Raw genomic sequence first — 21,778 nt, 5'->3', positions numbered from 1 at the left:
CCACTTTTTAAAGTATATGATGATCTGGTCACTGTGCTATACACCTGAAACTAATACAAAATAATATTTAATGTAAACTGTAGTTGAAAACTGAAATTTAAAAAAAAAAAAAAAAGAATTAGGTATTCAGCCTGTAGAAAGGGAGACTTGGAAGACAAGGTACAGTCCAGCATCAGGTGTCTGAAGGAAAATTGTGCAGAAGCCTGGACAGAATTTATCTCAGTTCCTTCAGAAGCAGAATTAGGATCAGTGGGTAGAAATTATAGGAAAGCATTTCTTCTCCTTGTGAAGAAGAACATGCCACAATCAAAGCTGTTCAAAGGTAGAGTGGACTATTTGTATGAGGTGGTGAGCTCTCTGTCACTCAAGGGGAGACTGGAAATCCGTTCCCTGAGATAAGGACTGTGCAGTTGTGGAGGTTGGTTAGTGCACAAGGGCACCTGGCGAAAGGAACCACTAAGGGTGAAATCCAGCCCATAATACAGTAGCTACAACATGCATCCTGGCATCAGCCACCCAGGGGAAGAGATACCTTTTTACAGTTCACCTCAAGGAACCCTAGGTCTAGCAGATACAGAGACATTTATTCATCAGATGAGAGTTCAGATCACTAAGTGCTAACTTCCTGCCAACTCTTACTATTCGTTAGTCTATGGTTACAATTATACAGGCATGGGCAAAGTAAGTTTACAGTTGTGAGTACATGAAACAGTATATTCTTGTATTATTTATTAATTATTACATTATTTTTCCATAGAATAACTGTAAATCTACTTTTGCCCACCCCTGTATTTAATCAAAACTGAAGAAAATAAAGTGAAGAAAAAATGCCAAGCTGACAGATTTCATTTGACCCAAAGAAGCATAATTTAATTATGTTTTTCAAAGCATTGATGTATTTGAAGTCCTTAACTCCATCCAACTTGATATTCTGTGACATGGGGCTGCTGGAAGGAATGAAAGAGATGGGGCTGAGTTGTCCTCCGTGACTGGTGAACTATCTTAATAATAAGGTGTGAGTTCTCCATCTGAGGCATATTCAGTGTCTGTCATTAAGCACCATTAAAATATTTTCCACTAAACTGTCTTATATTTATTTATTTATTTTATTTAATTCTTGTTCAAGTACAGTTTTCTGTCTTATATTCCCATCCCTGTCCCCCGCCAGTGCTCCCCACTGTGTCTAGGTTGATCGTTGAAGTATACTAGCAACACAAAAGAATTTGAATTTCTGAAGGGCCCAAATTTCATCTTCCCACCTTGTCAACAGTTTACTCCCCAGTGGGATTTACACCTTCTACATTCTCATTTTTCTACCACATTAGTACAGTATGCTACCAAAGCAAACCCAGTGCAGTTAAAATCTTTGAGGGGGAAAAAGACACCTCATTTACTGAAGAAACGCTCCTGGAAATGAGCTTCAGAAACAGACGGGGTAATGCTGCATCCAAGAAGAGTGAGTTTCTCTAGATACCACACATGTTGAAGCAGGAGAAGGCGTAAGCTGAAAACAAACATCTGATGCGGTACTTTCTTGACTCCTAAGCTGTGTTCAGTCTCCAGTCCAATGCTGAAGGAGGAACGCTACAAAGGCAAAGGCTGGACACCAGAAGCAGATAGCAAGCGTTGCAGATAGGCCCCAGCTTCGGGCCAGCAACCTGCGTGGTCTCTGGGAATAGAGATTTGTTTTAAAAAGAGATCTCCACCTAGTTCCAGTTTTAATTTTACAACTCTCTTTATCTAGTTCATCAATTACATTACAACATAGTGATTGCAGGAAATTAAGCTTGGAGTCAATTTCCCCTTTTTCTTGTGCCCTCCCTTTTGGGATCTGTATTCTGTCAAGTGCGGTTTGTGCCTCAGCCAGGATGCTCTCATGCCTTTCCGTGTTTGACTTCATTTGTGTGTGAACCAGGTACCTCACTAATGGGTATGTTTGCTAAAGGGCATGTTCCAATTGCTAAGACCTTGTCAGGACAGAAATTTGCCACAAGTTCCTACAGGTCCCTACTGAAAAAAAAAGACCCTCATTATGGGAGAGAGGCAGGAAACCTGACAATAATTAAAGCCAGTTGGCAGATTTTATAATGAAAGGCAGGCTGAGGGAGGAGGTTGTTTCGATTCAAAAGCAGAAGAAATAAAATTACATAATTCCAATGAAAGCATATTTATACCATTAAAGTTCTTACCTCCAGAGGATCTTAGGAGAGAGAGCTAGTGTCATTCATCTTTTCTTAACCATCAAACCATCCAGTTAACTAGTATAGGCCCTTGCTATTCCCACAGTCACAGGCTTATCGATGGCCTGTGTTCTGCCTAAAAAGTCTTATGGATTTGGTTGTAGGCAACATACAGTCCTCTCAGGGCCCAATTACAGTCATTTGTTGGCTAAGACATTTAAAATGAGTCCTTTTTAAGAAGACTTTTTAGTGGTTTTTGAGTGTATATGATAATTTTCAGGAATCAAAAGATTGCATCATTTATATGTAGAAATTCCACTCATTTATATGGAGAAATTCCATGGGTGAGGGGTAGAGATGACCATATCTGTTTTGTTCATCATCAATATCCTCAGAAACTCTCATAGAACCTGGATGTAGTAGGTGTTGAGTAAATAATTTTTTAATGAATAACCAAATGAGAAGTGAAACTACATGGCTATAAAATTCTGAGTAGTTAAAGAAGCAAGCAATTTAAATCTCTCTTGGGGTGTCTTTAACAAACTGTATACTTCCTCCTAAATCTGAATTAAGGTCCATAGATATAATCATTTCTAATTTACCCACAGTCTTGTCTTACCCTGTGAAACATAAAGCAATGTTACTTTAGGCACAAAATCAGAATAAAAAGACAGTGTATAGGATTTTGGTGAAAGCAAAGATTTTTCAATGTCTTTCAGTTATTAAGTTTAAAATTCTTGATAGAATTTTTTCTTAAGCAGTGTAAGAATAAATGATTGTGAAATGATAGTGTCCTTAGCAAAAGAAGTCTTTTTGCCATTTAGGAAAAGCTGGTTAAGCACAAGAACACATTTTTTCTTCAGAGTACAGAGAGAAAACCAATTTCCTTTAGGCAGTAAAATCACCCTGCATATTCCATACACATTCATACACAGTAGAATAACATAGATAGATACAAGGCATTCTATTAAAACCACATGTAGGAAAGCTTGAAGCACCTCATGTACAATAAGTGGACTGTCATCACTCCAACTTGGAAAAAAGAAACACACAGAATAGGAGTCAGGAGAACAAAAGAAATATATTTCATTTTCCATGTACCTGAGGTAGCTTTTTAAAAAGCCATTCCCAGGAAATTCTGAGAAAGGGGGTTGGGTCAGTTGTTTTTGCTCTTCCGCTCCCTCACATCTTGGTAAGAAAGGAAGTCGTCTGCAAGGCAGCACACATCCTCCTTCTTTTCTCCATTAAAAGTTAAGATAGAAAAGATTCCATTTGTAAGGAACACAACTAATTTTTAGTTCTTTTAAAAAATATCTTCGCTAGCCCTGGCTGGTGTAGCTCAGTGGATTGAGTGCGGGCCTGCGAACCAGAGGGTTGCGGTTCGATTCCCAGTCAGGGCACATGCCTGGGTTGCAGGCTGGTTCCCTGCAGGCCAACTCCCAGCAGGGGACGCACGAAAGGCAACCATACATTGATGTTTCTCTCCCTCTCCTTCCCCTCTAAAGATAAATAAATAAAATCCTTAAAAATAAATAAAAAATATCTTCGCTGCCCTAGCCTGTGCAGGTCAGTTGGTGGGAGCGTTGTCCTGTAACCAAAAGGTTGCAGGTTTGATTCCCCATCAGGGCACACACCTAGATTGCAGGTTCCATCCCCAATGCAGGTGTGTGGGAGGCAGCCAATGGATGCTCCTCTTGAACATCAATGTTTCCCTCTAAAACACTGACAGAGTGTTTTACCCTCTAAAACACTGACAGAATGTTTCCCTCTAAAACACTATTCTTAACCTCCCCCTGTCTATTCTGTACCTGCCAATTATGCTTCTTTGTCCCTGTACCTTTTCTCCCATTGTCTCCCCACCCCTTCCCCACTGATTACCCTCCATGTGATCTCCATTTCTGTCATTCTGTTCCTGTTCTAGTTGTTTGCTTAATTTGCTTTTGTTTTTGTTTTTTTAGGTTCAGTTGTTGATAGTTGTAAGTTTGTTGTCATTTTACCATTCATAGTTTTGATCTTCTTTTTCTTAGATAAGTCCCTTTAACATTTCATATAATAAGGGGTTGGTGATGATGAACTCCTTTAACCTGACCTTATCTGGGAAGCACTTTATCTGCCCTTCCATTCTAAATGAAAGCTTTGCTGTATAACTTTGCTGTTAAGCTTTGCTGTATAATCTTGGATGTAAGTTCTTGCCTTGCATGGCTTTGAATACTTCTTGCCATCCCCTTCTTCCCTGTAAGGTTTCTTTTGAGGAATCAGCTGATAGTCTTATGGGAATTCCCTTGTAGGTAACTCCTTTTCTATGGCTGCTTTTAAGATTCTCTCCTTATCTTTCATCTTGGGGAATATAATTATGATGCATCTTGGTGTGTTCCTCCTGGGGTCCAGCTTCTTTGGGAATCTTTGAGCTTCCTGGACTTCCTGGAAGTCTATCTCCTTTGCCAGATTGGGGAAGTTTTCCTTCATTATTTTTTCAAATAAGTTTTCAATTTCTTGCTCTTCCTCTTCTCCTTCTGACACCTCTATGATTCAGATGTTGGAATGTTTAAAGTTGTCCCAGAGGTACCTCATCCTCTCCTCATTTTTTTGAATTCTTATTTCTTTGTTGTGTTCTGGTTGAATATTTAATTGTCGCTTCTGTTCCAGATCATTAATTTGAGTCCCAGTTTCCTTCCCTTCACTGTTGGTTCCCTGTATATGTATATGTATGTGTGCATATGTGTATGTGTGTGTATATAAAAACTCTGAACTTTTTATTGGCTTCCTGCCCTGCCAAGGGATGCCCCACTTTAGCTGCCTTTAATGCCTCAAAACTTTGGTGTCATTGACCTCAGACACCTCTTTGCTGTCCACAAATCCTGTGGATCATGGCCTTTTGGATGGTTTGTTAGGAGTGGCTCTTGTCTAGGGCATCAACAAGATTGAGGCCCTCCCCTTCTTCTAATAGGCTGTGATAGGTGGCAGTCTCAGTTTCCAGCTTGACTTTGATGTCAGCAGGGCCTCATACTCCTGGGCCTGGCATTGCCCCTGTGCCCATGTCTGGGACAGCTCTGACTCCAGGTGCAGTAGGATCCCATTGAGTTGTTCCACCTCCATGGTGTAGCACATTTCTACCTCCCTCAGGCTGTTCTCCAAACTGACCTTCAGATTCCTCATTCAGTCCAGGTCAGTCTCCAAAGACTGGACCATACATCTCAGCAACTTGAGTATTGTCTCAGCAGCACCTGTCTCAGTGGTCTTCGAGGTGATCACTGTGGTGCTCTCTTCAATCTTATGGGGTCAGTACTTGTTTAGCTTCTCTCTGTTCTTCCGAGCCAGCTTGTTATACTGGGCCTAGATGTCTGCCATGATTTTGCTGAGGTCTTGAGATTTGGGAGCATCCAACTCCATGGTCAACCCAGGATTGGCAGTATGGTTTTGTAGACCATTTACTTCCTCCTTGTGGTTCTTCTTCATGAAGAGCAGCTTCTCTTTGAGAGCCTCAATCTCTGTCTCCAACTGCAGCTGAATGATACTGGTGTCATCAGTGACCTTTCTGGGGAGCCCATTGATATCATCTCCACAGACTGGTGCATGGCCAACTCTGTCTCATACTTGACTGTGAAGTCATCAGCAGCAAGACAGGCATTGTCAATCTGTAGAACAATGCAGGCCTTGTCCACAGAATTTGCAAAGATCTGAGCCCTCAGGTCCTTGTGGTCTTGAAATAATGCCCCCGGTCTCTGACCTGGGGTCCCTTCTCTAGGTGTTCCCAGATATTTATCTCCATTCTCCAATTGTCAGCCTCCAGGCTTCTTGCCCTCTCCAGGTAGGAGGCCAGGTGGTCATTCAGGCATTGCATAGTCTCCTTCTTGCTTTGGATGCCCCCTATGCCCACTAGACTCCCCACCATCCCTGCTCAGGACCCTGGATTCCCAGCTGCCCCACACCCTGGTGGAGTGGAACACCAGGATCCAGGAGCCCAAGCCCCCAGTCCCTGCATAGATGCTGGCCATGCTGCTTCCTGGCTGGACCCGGTAGCTGGGCAACTGCATGGAGCCCAGGGTCCAGTAGCTTGTGAAGAAACTGGAGTGTGTACTGAAGCTCATGTTATTTAGGGAGGAAGGTGACAAGCCAACACTCAGGTTGAGGCACCTCCCTGGGTATTTTTCTTTATTTCATTTTGCATAGCCTTCACTTATGCCTCTATCTTGTGTCTGCATTTAATCATTTCTGTGAGAATTCTGATTACCAGTGTTTTGAACTCCGCATCTGATAGGTTGACTGTCTCCCCATGGATTAGTTCTTTTTCTGGAGTTTTGATCTGTTCTTTCATTTGGGCCACATTTCTTTGTCTCAGTGGGCCTGTTACATTGTAAGGAGCGGAGCCTTATGTACTTGTCAGGGTAGGGCAACCCACATCGCTGAGTTGTGGCACTGTGTGAGGAAGGAGTCAGAGAAGGAACAGTTCTACTTGCTCAGCTCTCAGTTGGCTTTCAGTCACTTCCCCCATTACCCACAAGCAAGGGCCCTTCTGGAGCTGATTCCTGGGTGGGAGGGTTTGTGTACATTCTAGGACCCTGTGAGTCTCTCCAGTGAATTCTCCTGTGAGGGTGGGAGTTTCTCCTGCATCTGAAACCCCCACAAGTTTTTACAGCCAGAGGTTTTGAGGCTTTAGATTCCTGTGCTGTAACCCTGAGTTGCACAGACTTTCTTGCTCCCCAGTTGTTCCTCTCAGCTTACCCACACATGAATGTGAGACCACCAGGTCTGCCAATGGCTGCCTTGCCAGCCTGGACCATCGTTTTACCATGCATCCTCTCTACCCTGGCTGCACCCCTCCTACCAGTCTGGATGTTGGACTTCCTGGGTTGTTGGACTTCCACACAGTTTGATTTTCTGGCAATTCTGTCTTCTTTTGGTTGTATGAGGAAGCAAAGCACATCTACCTATGCCTCCATCTTGGCAGGTAGACAATTTTACATAGGTTACATTTTTTTTTCAAACACACTATTATACTTCAGTTTGTCTACTTTTGCTACTCAGTCTTTAGTCATAACAATGAACTCAAATTCTAAATTATTTTTTCCCACTGCTCATTATTACTGAGCTCTTTTTAATTTATCTTTTCATTATTTGGAATATTTCTTGCCATTCCCTTCTGGCTTGGAGGGGTTCCATTGAGAAGTCAGCTGGTAGTCTTATCAGGGCTCCCTTGTATGTTTCTAATTTATCTTTTTATTGATTGAAAAACAGACCAAAGGAGAACTTTGGTTTTCATTATATGGATCTCATTTTTTAAAATAGCCATCTTACTGAAGAAGTTTAGTAAGTGTGAATTTGAGTAACTTGCTCTTTCCTGTAGTATTAAGTAATGGGCCCTGCCAACTAGAATCCATTCAGAGAGAAAAGAAATATTGCATAAGTCCACTCATTCACTAGATTTACAAGCCTTTTAACAGGCAAGAATGTGCAGAAAAAATCTCAGAGATGCCGGGAATCTCAACACAGAAAATGTTACTATCAATGAAGTCCTCTTGGAATCCTAAGAGCAGCCATATGTCCATGGATCTGAATCACATACTCATGAAGGAGTATTAGCCCCGGAAGGGATTTTGGTGATCATCTGGTCTGGATAGATAAAGCAGTTGATGTCCCAGCTAAAGTCAGAACTCTTCCATCTAATCTCCCAATTTATTGTGCTCACTTCATTATTATGTTTGCAAAGTTTTTCATTTCAACTATTAAAATCAATCAGGATTATTTTCACACACATAATGTTAGCTTTGCTAACAATAACCTCAATTCCAATCAATTTCTTTGGAACTACCAGGACTGTAGTTAGTTTATTTTAAAGCCAAGCAGTTTTTTAAACCTTAAAATATTTTGTTTTTGAAACCTAAAAGGCTCCTTATTTAGTCCATGATGAATATTTGAGTAGTGTTAAATTTATCATTCTGGCAGCACTCACATTGTACTTGTCAGTAATTGTGACTCATCAAAGAATGTTTTGATGTTGAGCCCTTGGCTAACAGATGGCTCTATTTAGAGGAATTGAGGCAGTGAGCTATGAGGTCCAAGGAGAGAGACTTCTTACATAAATAGTCACTTGGGGTTGTTTGAATTGGTAAGAAAGCACAAAAGTCTGTGGTGGGAGGGCTGGGGGTGGGGAGAGTTGTATTGAGAGAGCAGAAGGCCTCTTTTCTTCTCTGTTCAGGGAGTAGATAGAAGTGTCGACATCAGTGTTGCTTGTGTGCCAGCTGTGAGGTGGAATGACATAAATGGCCAGCAGAGAGGCCCAAAGTCCAGTACTAGATGTTTCTGTTTCTCTCGGGTCTGTCATTTTAGTGGTAGCTGTTAGTTACAGAGAGCACCATGCGGGAAAGAACAGGCACCTGAATAGTAGTAGTACCAACAGGGACTTGTTAGAATGAAAAGCAACAAATCCTCCTTTTAAAAAAGCATTTACCTCAAACGCAACAGAAATGTGCAAAACCGTCCCTGTTTTTTCTCCTCCTGCTTTTTTATTTCCTTACTTGGATATTTTTCTGTACCTTTTTACTCAGGTCCATCAATGATACTCAAAGGTTTGAATGGCTCTAGGTACAACCTACGTGCCAGCTACTGTGCTAGCCATGAGTCTCACTACAGGAGTAGTTAGTCTGATAATCTGGATCCTCATGTGTGAGTCATTCTTTGGAATGACATTTAGTACTTCTTTACCAAAAGGAAACACACGTCATGTCATAAATGGGACAAAGAGAAACCTGAGAGACAAAATTCAAATTCTCTTAGATGTATTCTGGAAATAATCCCAAATAGCTTAATATGTGACATATTCTTCCTCTGTAAAATAGGATAATAATGCATACCTTGTGGAATTACATGAGAATTAAGTGAAATGAAGTAAGCATAGCATCTCACCCACAGTAAGAACTCAATAAATGATGGGTGTGTTAAGGAGGGAAAGTTAACTAAGCAATGGAGCTTACATGCTTGCTAGCACAAGGAAGCGTGGGAAAATGATTGAGAATCAAGGCAGACTGGTAGTTGGATTAATAATTCATAAGAAAAGACTGTTTGGCAAGAGTACAACATTCCAAATCAGGTGGTGATGCTTTCACTGTACATCACTGGAGTGTAACTTCGGTTTGGGGCTACAAGACTGAAAAGCACTGAGAGGAAAACTAAATTAAAAAAAAAAACACATGACACTTCTGTGATGTCGGTAAGGAGGAGTGGAGAGAACCCAGGATTTGGCATAGAAAACCTGGATTTGAGCCCCTTCTCAGCAATTTCTAGCTACCTAATTAGAAATTATTATACATACTTAAATAGGTGACACATAACCTCAGTTTTCATATCTGTAACAAAGATTAGTAATTTTTAAGTTTCTGAGAGTTTTTGTGAACCTACGCTGGGCAAACTGCAAAACATATGAATCAGTTTTTTGAGGTGATGATGGAGAAAGATATTTACCCTCCTCAAAAAAAGGCTGACAAATGATGGTAATTTTTCATTTTCACAAGATGGTATGGTTAGAAGACATGAAATAACGTTACAATCAATGTTGCCAAGAAAAACCCTAAATATAAAATTGTCTTAATGATGACCAACTGCTAATGACATTTAGTAATTCCCTACTTGCTTATACCTCTCCTGAAATTTGTAGACTCATAATTTCCAACCTTTTTGGAAGGAGTCTCACGTGCACCAAGCACACACACTCACAGAAAGGGCTGCATGGCATCCTTGACAAACGAAAGTGGTTTAAAAATCATTTTGTTTGGTGCTTTGAAGTATTGCAAAGTTAAGGTTCAGAAACACTAATCAGGCAATTACATTTGGAGGATATTTTAGTTCTCATAAGATCCAGAGCAGGGTCGTAGACTGATTGACTTTTGAGATTCCGTCATTCAATCTATTTTTTTCCAAGTTAAGCAGATGTTTCGAAGTAACTGAGATGTTGAAAATTTTGGAGCAGAAAATATGTCATCTCACATCATGTGTAGTTTAATTGGTGTGATTTTATTTATTTATTTTTGCATCATTCCACTAAACAGCTGAACTTAAAAGAACTCAATGAAGAAGAAAATTCTGATTTCCCTTCTGATGAGCTGTTTGTGTAAGAGCTTATTTAAGTACCTTCAATATTTGAAGGGATTTAAGGGGGAAATGTGTCAGGATTAAAACATTAAAAATAGAAATATAAATTCCAAGCTTAAGTCCCTTGAGTTACTTGACATTTGAAGTAATTTCCCCCAAAGTAATTTCCTTTGTAAGATTTTATAAATTTATGAGAGAAAATACCTTAGCCTGCCTAGAGATTATTGTGTTAATTAAGAATAAACAGGATTAAAGAAAACCAAGCATTGCTTTGGAAATGGATCTACTCTAAGTGTGATGGAATCATATTCAAATTATTGGGTGAAATAGTGTACATTTCCTGTCCTTTCTTCTTACTCAGGCTTGAATAAGTGCAGCTGTGAGTGATTTTCTGGAGTCCTTGTTTGCATTACTTAATTCTTATGTCTTTGCCTTTTCTGTGGGACACTCCTACCCAAATACATGAACCCCAAATGAGTCCCAAATTATTCATCTGAAATTCTGAAAACATCTTGTTTCCCTGATATAGCTAACACCTCAAGAAAATGGTCTTTGAAGCTGCTACCTTATTCTTGGTTGTAGAGTCCAGATAACCCATTGGAAAACATTGCAACACGTATAAGAATAATTTGCTCCTTTATTGGAAACCAATATATTTACCCCAGAGATTGATCACTCATGAAATGTGTTAAGAAGCTGTGTTTAACAAAAACAAACCTCATTCAAGTTTTAAGGTTTGCTGACCTACAGAGCCCTTTTTGCAAAGCAGGTGCCCTTCAGTGATTTCTCCATAACGCTATACATACCCATTTACGTACAGGCATACAAACACATAGGTACCTAAATACAAATCGAACTTTCAGGTATTCAGTGTAGAAAAACTCACAGGATCAACAAGAAATCCCTCATGATAACTGGACCTCCATTGACTTCCTTTTCCTGGTCAAATGATTAGTATTTTTGGTTTGAGATGATCACTTTATTTTAAGCCTGAGAGAGCACTTGACTTGCCCTTGGTCTAACGATACTGAGCAGCTGCCAAAGCCTGTTTCACGTCCACGGGAGAAGATGTCTCTGGAGAGGGGGCACATAACCATGCATGTCTCTTTCAAGATGTCTCTTTGGGTACCATGTCAAAAAATGACTTGCTGAGAGGAAAGAAGGATCTGTGTTCGGTTTTTTTTTTTTATTATGCCACTGTGCACAAAGGAGAGACTGTGTTAAAGAGTTGGAACTTTAAGAAAAATCTTGTTATTTAATTTGCATTTACAGTGCACCTAAAGCTGAGGGCAAATTTTTGGCTTGTTTTCTTTTTTTAAGCAAAATATACCAAAGGCAAATAAGTGAACTCATATATACAGTAAAATGCCATCTTTTCTTCTAAGTTCCAGGGTCAAAAGAGACATAATTTACAGTGGGGGACACAGAAAGGGGAAGTATAGTAGTCCCTTCGGCTAACAATAACTACAGCTTCCATTTTCTGATTATTTACCATGTAAAATGCTTAGCATACTCAATCTAGCACATACAAGATACTCAATATTTGTTGAAAGGATGAGGACTAGGCACCACCATGCTAAACATTTTATATCATTTATCTCATTTAATCTCACATGATATATTTGAGATTATATTTTTTCATGATATATTTTTCATGATATATATATTTTTTCATGATAAACATAAAGAAACTAAAACTTAGGTTAAGTAATTTGTCCAGTGTCACACAACTAATAAGCACGGCAGCCAGGATTCCATATTAAACTGATTCCAAAGCCTGTACCTAATATAACACCCACCTACACACACACACACACACACACACACACACATCTTTTGAGTTCATTATCCTTTTAGATTTTCACTGTTTCAGACTTGTTTTGGAGCCTTTACAGCACTCCCCTTGTCAGAGTTGCTCTATATTCATTTGATCTCATTATAAGACATTTCCTGTACTAGACCCTGTTGTACTAGAACACCCACTTGATCTGGGAAATGTTCTTCCCATGATTCATAGAGCATCTTAAATTCTATCATCCCAGAAAGCCTTCTCTGAATATGTGGTATTTTCCCTGGCCTACCAACATGACCAACTCTCTTTTCAGTTTTTCATTAATTCAGTATGTATTACTGCCCCTCCAAATTCACTAATCTCATTTTCATGTAGTCAAAATTTTAGAACTCCACATCAGTTTGTCCAACTTTGCCTACGCCACACCCATGAGAGATGAAGTCTCTGCCTCTGCTTAGTTACTTCCACAGAGCTGGGCGTTCACTCTGGTCAGACTGCCTGGGAGAATACCAGGAAGGTGCCATGAGAAGTCACAGCATAGATGTAGGCAGAAAACAACCCATGTCTGCATGTCTGTTTAACAGTACTTACGCAGTGCTTACCATGGTCAGGGCATTATGGACAGGCCTCTGGGTGTTTAAATAATGAGTGGGACACAGTTCCCGCCTCCAACAAACATAATAATCTAATGATTATTTCTCCTGGGGGAATGAACCTACTGCACAAATGTCTGTTAAAAAAAAGACATGAGTTGATATGAATGTTCTGAGCCTTTAAAGGAAAGAAATATCATAGATAATTGAAAGAAATCAGAAAAAACTTCCTAGAGAAAGGTAAATTTCACCGTACGCCTTGCAGGGTGGCAGGAACAGTCTTATTAAAGGATGTGGACCCTCACTCCCAGTCATACAAGGCTATTTCATCAAGTCAAGAAAAGGAGGATGTGGTAAGGGCCAGGCTCTGTAGAAAGAGATGCTATAGAAATGCTAAGTAAAATGTCATAGCTGTTGTTCAGATAGGACAAACCAGGATGAGTCAACTACCCTTCCCCACTTACATTATTACAGTCCCACACATTGTGGGATGGTGTTGGGGTGAGTAAAAAGCAATCCCATTTACCTTTGTTGAGTCATCTTTATACCCTTTTCTATTACTTATCTTACTTTGGCCCCCAAATTCTCACTTTGTGCTCTCAGCCCCTGAATTTGGGGTCAAGAAGCACATACAGCCCACTGAGTAATGTGGGGTCTGTAAATGGAAACTCTGAGTGGTCTCTCACAGCGCCTCGGTGAGCCAGTGACCATGCCAAGTGCATGGATGAGTTTGCCCATCTGCTCCAGGCTTCAGCCTCCAGCAGGCCTCCCTCTCCTGGGTAATCATGCAGACTGAGGCATCTCTGGCCCAGAAGAATGCCCTGGGTCACAGCCTGTGCAGTACTGTGCCAGTCCCCAGTGACAGCCCGAGAGCAGGAAGGGATGAGAGATGCACAAACTGAATAGACCTCTTCCTGACGATAATTAATTGAATCTGGGCACTGACAAGGTTTGGCTGAGTAGCTTTCTTCCCATCACATGCAGCTCAGCTCTGCCAAATTTCTTCTGTAATGATCATTCCACCCAGCTAGTGCTGAACTTTTTCATAGAAAAGAGTTCTTGAGTAAAAATCAAGAAACCCGGAAACTGGTTTCACCTGTGCCATGAACTTGGCAAGTCACAACACCTGTGGTTATCTTTGCTTCATTTACAAATTTGGAAGAATGCCCATCCTGCCAGTCTCTGAATTTTGAATGAGACTAAAAATCACTTAACAGCTGAGAATACCCTTTGAAGGGTTAAAAGTGTACTAAATATTATTATTAGAGTCTTACCATAAAAACACGTAAGTGCAAAGAATACTACCCACAAAGGTAACAAATGAAAGGTACAATGTGGGAACTTGCTAAGCAGTCTTTCCGTTTACACAAGGAATGTAAATTGTAGTAAGGTGTGACATGATTGTTATTGTTATGGAGGAGGGGCTGGAGATGAGATGTGAGGGAGATGGGTGTGAGGGGCAGCTATGTGAAGGGCAAAGAAGGATCTACATGGCTTAGTGAGCAACGTGGTCTGTGGCCTCGAGCAGCGAAGTTGACCTCATAGAACAAAGTAATCTACGGAGCAGGCATAAGAATAGGGATTCTCCATTGGTGATTCCTTTTGTTCTCTGGCCAAGCCTGTCTGTCATTGCTGGTTGTGAAGTAGGAGCAACACTTGCTTCCTAATTCCGCCTCCTCACCTCCACCACCAGGGATTGGGCCTTCCTTGAAGGGAAGCCCAGAAAGCAGGAGTGAGGACTTTGTGATGCGGTAGTCCTGCCCCTCCTCCACACCTACCTTGGCAGATTCGGTGGAGTTTTGCTTTCCTAGGAACTCTGACAACCATTAGCAGATATCAAGACTCCACCTCTACATTCTCTTGATTGATTTCCTTCATCAGGCAGGCCTGTGGTCTTGGATTTCATGGGCTGTTGTCTTAGATTTCATGCTGGCCCTGGGGTCACCTCCAGGCTTCCACTTCTCCTGGTCTGAAGCAGAACTGCAAGTACAGGAGAAAGCCATTCTTAGGCCCATGGGACATAAGCCTCAGTGGAACTTTTCAAGGCCCAGCCCCTGGCTGCTGGGATTTTTTAGCAAGTAGGGACCAGAGGCCTATTTCCTAATTTAGGTTACTTCCCAAGACGAGATTCAACCACTTTCTTAGCAGCACTTTTTCTTTACTTGGCTTTCTGCTGGCCTACAGTTTTCCTCAAGGAAGAGAACCAATATTTTTGACTCCATTCCCCTCTTCTCCCACTCACTGCCCTTCCCTGATGGGTTGTCCACGGGTTTTAGCAGGGCCACCTTCAGTGTCCTGTGGGTGAAGCTGCATGTTGGCCACACATGCCCCCTTCACCATCTAACTAAAGAGGACCCAGCTCAGAAGCCGCAGGCTCCCTTTCTTTTCACAGAACATTTTCTTGAGAAATTTTAGGCAAGTGCCGTCCTCATCCCTGAAAGCTATTCTGCACTGGGGAAGCCTTGGTCACCCAAGCGTTGTGTGATGGCCGCACTCCCAGACCATCCAAAATGCAACAGTGCACCGAAACAGTCTGCTGAGGTGTTATTGGAGTTATAGAGTGATTACATAAGTACTGCCGTGACCCTGGGTGGAATCTCATTAAAAACTGTATGAAGAACAATTGTATTGTCGTGGAGAATATCCGTTTTCTTCCCGTTGACTATAATCCGTATAATAGAGCATCAGTCTTAGCATAAATGCTGGGGTTGCTCTGGGTTCCTGACAAAATGTATTTGGAATATATATTTAGTGCTGCATTTGCTCATGTGGGGCATGCTAAAAAATCCGTATGGGGCAGCTCCAGGTTTTCCCACATCATGAGGAAGTTGCTTGCTGTGCTGAGCAGATTGTTGTTTGATCTTACTCCTCCTTGGAGAGACGCTGGGCCAGAATGGATGGGACACACTATGGCAGTTTGACAGCATGGCAACTCTGAAAAACACACACATACACAGAGGCACGTACAAATTCAGGCTAGACAAACATCCCCCTGCAGCCTTCAACAAGGGTGGGTGAAGATAGAATTTGTCATGGCTTTTTATTGTTCCCTTATTTTTAAAGAGATAGTGGGCAAGTCCTTTTTTAGTATCAGAATATTTTTGGTTGGTGGCATGTGAATTATCCCTTCAGCCCTACTGAATATCTCTCACCACAATAAACAAGAGCCATTCTAAATAGGTTGTAGCCTAATTCTCAAATGCATTGAGGTCAATAATATCTAATGTATTTGTACCTCCTTACTGTATCTAAGGTGCTTTCACACACATTATGACATCTGGTTGTAGAAAATTCAATAATCCCTGTTTAATTATCCTGAGCACAAACTGTTTAATACTTGAAATATGAAAGCAGCAGGAATTATTTTATTTATAAATATTTTATTATAGCCCTGGCCACTGTGGCTCAGTTGATTGGAGCATTGTCCCATAAACTGTGAGGTCACAGGTTCAACTCCAGGTCAGGGCACATGCCTAGGTTGTGGGTTCAATCCCAGGTTGTGGCGTATACAGGAAGCAGCCAATTGATGTTTCTCACATCAGTGTTTCTCAGTTTCTCTCTCAATTCTCTCTCTCAGTCTAGAACCAGTGGATATATGCTTGAGTGAGGTTTAAAAACATTTATTTTTATTATTATAAAAATCATACCACAGAACATTTATAAAGAGAAAACCTTATATTTTTGGCACTTTAATACACTAACATTTTTTGGTCTTATTTTCTTCTAGTCCTTTTTTCTTATGTATTCCTATATATATAATCATAATGCTAACATTTTTAAAGTGCTTTTCCACTATAGATTTCCAGACTGCACCACCTCAATTTTATCTGGTCTCATACCATCTTTAAACCAAGAAACCAAGATTACCCAAACTCTTTTTACTTGAAGGGCATTATATGGAAGATTATATATCCCATTGTTCAAAGTCATTGTCACTTTGCCCATAATCAAAGTGCCAAAAAGATTGTGAGGAGAGTGTTCATTCTGTTAAAAACCCAGCTTCCATCTCTGGTTATTAAAACAGCTGAGCAAGGCAGCTGGAAAAACGCATTTGAGAATCTTAAGATTGTTGCTGCTGGTAAGGATGTATCAGCTGTGTCTTGTTGTTCAAGATCTCTTCATCATCTCAGGGTGCCAGGTCCCAAGCTGAGCTCACTCTTGGGACTCAGATCCATTGAAAGGGAGTGCTGGGCCTCTGCCTGTGTCATTTAGGAGCTGTCAGTGAAACAGGTTAAGGGGCTCAGTTGGTGCCTCTCTTAATGTGACCCTGCCCAGGTGTGTGTGTGTGTGTGTGTGTGTGTGTGTGTGTCTGTCCGTCCTCCAGGAACCTGTCATCAGCTTTTTCTCCCCAAATCCTCACCCAATGATGTGTATATTGATTGTATGGGGGAGGAAGGGAGAAACAGGGGGAGAAAGAGAGACAGACAGACAGACAGACATTGATTGGTTGCTTCCCACATGTGCCCCAACTGGCTATCAAGCTCACAGCCTAGGTATGTGCCCTGACCACGGATTGAACACACAACATTTTGGTGTATGGGATGACACACCAACCAACCTAGCCGTGTGGCCAGGGCCCTGTCATCAGCCTTGACTCTAGTGTAGTTCAAGCATTGGGGTGCATCTGTGTGAATGTGTGTTTTAAAGAGTGATGCCAATTTCCTCCCCAGACTAGGAACTGCTCCCCTTTTCCTTGAGGAGAAGAGTGGGATTAGAGTTTAATTCAAGGAGGCACACATTTTCCTTCCCCCTTGTCCCTCCAACCTCATCATTCTGCATAGAAATGCCAAACACTTGAGCCTCTAGACCAGAGAGCTGAATAGGCTTCTTCAGAGGTTGTACCAACTGCTGGTCCCTTAGCTGGGAGAGCTGAGACCCCTGAGCAGTGGGCCTGTATTTATAATGAGAACCTGTAGTATAAGAACCTCCTAGCCTTTCTGCTTACCAGGAGGAAGAAGGAAGCAGTTAGAGAAACTGAGGCATACTTTCATTGAGCAGCTCATCCATCATGATGAGCAGTACGTGTTCCAAAACACCCAGCTGTCTGACAAGTGCCTCCCACTCCCCAAGCCATAGAGTCTCCATGCAGCATGCAAATGTATTGTTTTCTTCTTTCAGCATTTTTTTTCCAGTAAGCAGAGTTCCCTGAAGTGCACTTACTCTTCAAATATGTACACAGCAGGACGTGAGAGATCACTTCTGTCTGTAATAGATGCCTTGTGTCCAAGGTACTTTCCTGTGTATCGTGCTTTTCAATTTAGGACTCCTAATGCATGATTAATGTGTGTTTAAACAGTCCTTGCCTAATCAGACTGCTTCACCTTTGGTGAGTACACAAGGCAGACTTGCAGAAAACACCATTGGCATGTGTGGAATAATCTGACCACTCCATCATTGTACAGGAGCAAACATTATGAGGCTCATATGGTGCCTGTCCAACCTTATGGTTTCCACTGAGCTGCTCCTGACTTCTCAGTTTTCAGAGACTGGTTGCAGTCTCAGTATGCAGCATGTGTTCAGTATGTGTTGAGCATTTACAAGCAAGGCTCCATGATGCTGAGAAAGCAGAACTGGATGTTGTCCCTACCAGGAGGGAGCTTACAGTCTGGTAGGAAATAGAATACTCATGGTACTGGGTGGAAGGTTAAGAAGGCCTTGGGACTGATTTAGGAGGGGGATAGAAAGCCCATTGTGTAAAGGGACTCCCATAGACAGTGAGTAAATGGCACTAGGTCGACTGAGAGGAAGGCAGGGAGTAAGGAGCTGGCAGTCATTGCTGGGGTATCAGGAGCTTTGTGAGGGACTTTGCAAGGCCTTCTTTTCTGAGTCATACATGCAGGCACTGACATAAGCTCAGTGTCTGTGGTGCCCCCATCTGGGAGCCTGTGGAGTTCTTTCCTGTGGCTTTGCCTACTGACTAATGGAGCCCTAACCCTGCTTGCTGCTGGTCTGGGCTGGTATGGGTGGGGAAAATGTGTCCCAAGAGGAGGTCCCCAAGTTCTGCTATTTTATTCATAAAACTGTGATTTGAATGTAATGATCTGTGGACAGATGGCAAATAAGAAAGAGAGAGAGACTTAGGTGGCTGACCTTGAACCTTTGGTTATTTTCATGTCATCCCATTTGCAACCCTTGAAGGTCCTTAGAAAATATACAAGTGACTCATTACAGAGTCTGAACCCTTAAAGTGGGTCATGCCTGAAAAATGTATGAGGACTCTTGCTCTGAGGCATGTATGTGGGGGGACAGTGTCAGGCCTGTCCTTTTCTGAGAATTCTTAGAACCAGTTGCATATAAATAGAGCCTGAAAAAAATGGAACATGGCTTGAAGATATCTTCCATATATAGAGAGAGTATTGGGGGGGTGTGGGTGTGTTATGCCTACTTTGAAAAAAAAACTACACCGTCTTTGTGCAAACCACTTTAGAAGTTAGGCTCAAAATTACTACATGATGCTATCACTGACTTACTGAAATGTTGTCCTCAAGGAGTATTTGACATTTGATAGAAATCTTAATATGTTGAAGTAAGTATGTCAAAAATTCAAACATTTTTAACTCTTTATTTTTGAATTTAGAAGAAAGGATAGCTTCAGATGGGTTTTTCCCCCTCACTTAAAAATAACGATGCTGAGCCCTGGCTGGTGTAGCTCAGTGGATTGAGCGCGGGCCTGCAAACCAGATGATCTCGGTTCAATTCCCAGTCAGGGCACATGCCTGGGTTGCAGGCCAGTTCCCAGCAGGGACCAGTTCCCAGCAGGGGATGCACCAAAAGTAACCATACATTGATGTTTCTCTTCCTTTCTCCTTCCCTTCCCCTCTAAAGATAAATAAATAAATATTTTTAAAAAATAACAATGCTGTTCATAAACAAAGCAACAAACAAGTGTTGGAGAGGTTGTGGAGAAAACGGGACCCTAATCCATTGTTGGTGGGATTGCAGACTGGTACAACCACTATGGAAAACAGTATGGAATTTTCTCAGAAAACTAAAAATGAATCTCCCTTTTGACCCAGCAATTCCACTGCTAGGATGATATCCTAAGAACCCTAAAACACCAATCCCAAAGAACATATGCACCCCAATGTTCATAGCAGCACAATTTACAATAGCCAAGAGTTGGAAGCAACCTAGGTGCCCATCAGTAAATGAATGGATCAAAAAATTGTGGTACATATACACAATAGAATTTTATGCAGCATAAAGAAAGAAGGAGCTCCTACCCTTTGCAACAGCATGGATGGAAATGGAAAACATTATGCTGAGTGAAATAAGCCAGGCGTTGAAAGACAAATACCATATGATCTCACCTTTAACAGGAAGCTAAACAACAAAACAAGCAAGCAAGCAAAATAAAACCAAAGACACTGAATAGAGAACAGGGAGACAGTGACCAGAGGGGAGAGGGGAGGCAATTTCAGGGGAAAAGGGGGAAGGATTCACAGGAACATATATAAAGGACACATGGACAACAACTAAGGTCGGGGGTGGAAATGGGAGGGAGGAGGGGAGCACTGTGGGGGGAGGTGGCCTGGGATGGGAGTAAAAGACAGAAAACTGTACTTGAACAACAATTAAATTCAACAACAACAACAACAACAACAGCAACCCTGGCTGGTATAGCTCAGTGGATTGAGCGCAGGCTCAAGAACCAGAGGATCTCGGTTCAATTCCCAGTCAGGGCACATGCTTGGGTTGCAGGCCAGTTCCTGACAGGGGGCACACAATACATTGTGTATCCCCGGCAAAGGCAACCATACATTGATATTTCTCTTCCTCTCTCCTTCCCTTCCCCCCTCTAAAGATAAATAAATAAATAAAAATTACAACTTAGCAATTAAAAAATTATAAAAAACAACAACAACAAAAAAACGATGCTGTCAGAGATGAACACTGAAGAGGACTCAGGACTTCTACCATGACATCTAAGCGAGCTCCCAGCAGCAGCCAGGTGTTACAGCCCAGTACACTTTCAGTCCCTTTTATCCTGTCAACTTGGTTATTTGGGAAAATACCACATGGTACAGTGATTATGTATTTTGAGTTTTTAGTTAAACCACCTGGATCCAATTCACAGCTTTGTTACTTACTGTATGATAACATGCAAGTTACTGATACAGGGTGCAGCCAAGGGGGGGGGGGGGCAGAAAAGATTTGGAATGGTGTCCAGAACTCAAAGTGTACAGGAATATTGGAGGAAATATGAAGATGTCCTCACCACCACCACCCCCAGGTGTCAGTTGGGGGAAGGGACGAATGGAGCAGGGCCATTGAGAGCTGTTTTGCATAGCAACAGTTTTGCAGCTAACTTCTGGAATGGTCATTTAACATATCTATAACCTTTAACTGGTTTCATAGATATGTTAAATAGCTGTGGCCAAGTTTTGGGCCAGGGAGAAGTGAGTGGCTGCTACCCAGGCTGGAATTGGAGGCTGATGCTCAGAGATAGGGCCTGAGAGAGAGGTATGTGGCTTTAGCAGAGTGAGGAACCCCCTCTTGGCCAGGTGAAAGGGAAAACCACGCAGCTTTGCCAGAATGGAGATCCCTGCGGCCAGGTGAAGAAGAAGACAGACGCGCGCTTTTGGTGGAGTGAGGCTTTGGTAGAAGAGGCCCACGCGGCTTTGGCGTGCTCCCTTTAGCTGTGTGGCCTGGAAACCAGGAGAGACTTTGACTGGAACTTGGTACAAAGAACTCTTGCCAGTGGAAGGTGCCTCATGACTTTGGATTAACTGGAGATCTTGCCTGGACAGGCAGGCAACACAGCTCACAGTGCCAGCGATCTGAAAAACGGACGTGTGCTCTTTTCCTGATTTACGGTACCCGGAGTTGGGACAGTGGGAGAAGGGAGCGCTGTGTATGTGTGTGTAGGTGTATACCCTTAAAGACTTTAATATTTTAAGGAAGGCATTAGGCCTGAATAGCATTAAATAAACATTTTGTTTCCTTTTCACAAATCTCTGGCATTGAGAGATGTCTTTCCAATTGGCGGTGGACAGAAGAGCCCTATAGATATTAGTGTACTGTCCTTGGGAGGGGCCCCTGTTTTCTGTAGCAGTTTTTGGCATCCCTCGGTGGGCCAACTATTGCCCCCCCCTCGGACCCTTGTTCAGTAACATTACCTCCCTTCT

At 41.9% G+C, this 21,778-nt stretch overlaps 1 protein-coding gene and 1 pseudogene across 5 annotated transcripts in view; one reads left to right on the top strand and one right to left on the bottom strand.

The window, feature by feature from the left end:
• The window catches only part of FRMD5 (FERM domain containing 5), a 300,110-nt gene that overhangs the window by 207,893 nt on the left and 70,439 nt on the right, over window positions 1-21,778 (top strand). The window lies entirely within an intron of this gene.
• On the bottom strand, window positions 4,926-6,268 carry LOC118992566 (keratin, type I cytoskeletal 18-like; annotated as a pseudogene).

This window comes from Sturnira hondurensis, unplaced genomic scaffold (assembly GCF_014824575.4).
Source record: "Sturnira hondurensis isolate 20B ecotype Veracruz unplaced genomic scaffold, ASM1482457v3 Scaffold0008196, whole genome shotgun sequence".
In the NCBI taxonomy this organism is placed as follows: Eukaryota; Metazoa; Chordata; class Mammalia; order Chiroptera; family Phyllostomidae; genus Sturnira; species Sturnira hondurensis.
Note: the sequence above shows the minus strand (reverse complement) of the source record. Positions and strands in the feature narration are given on the sequence as shown.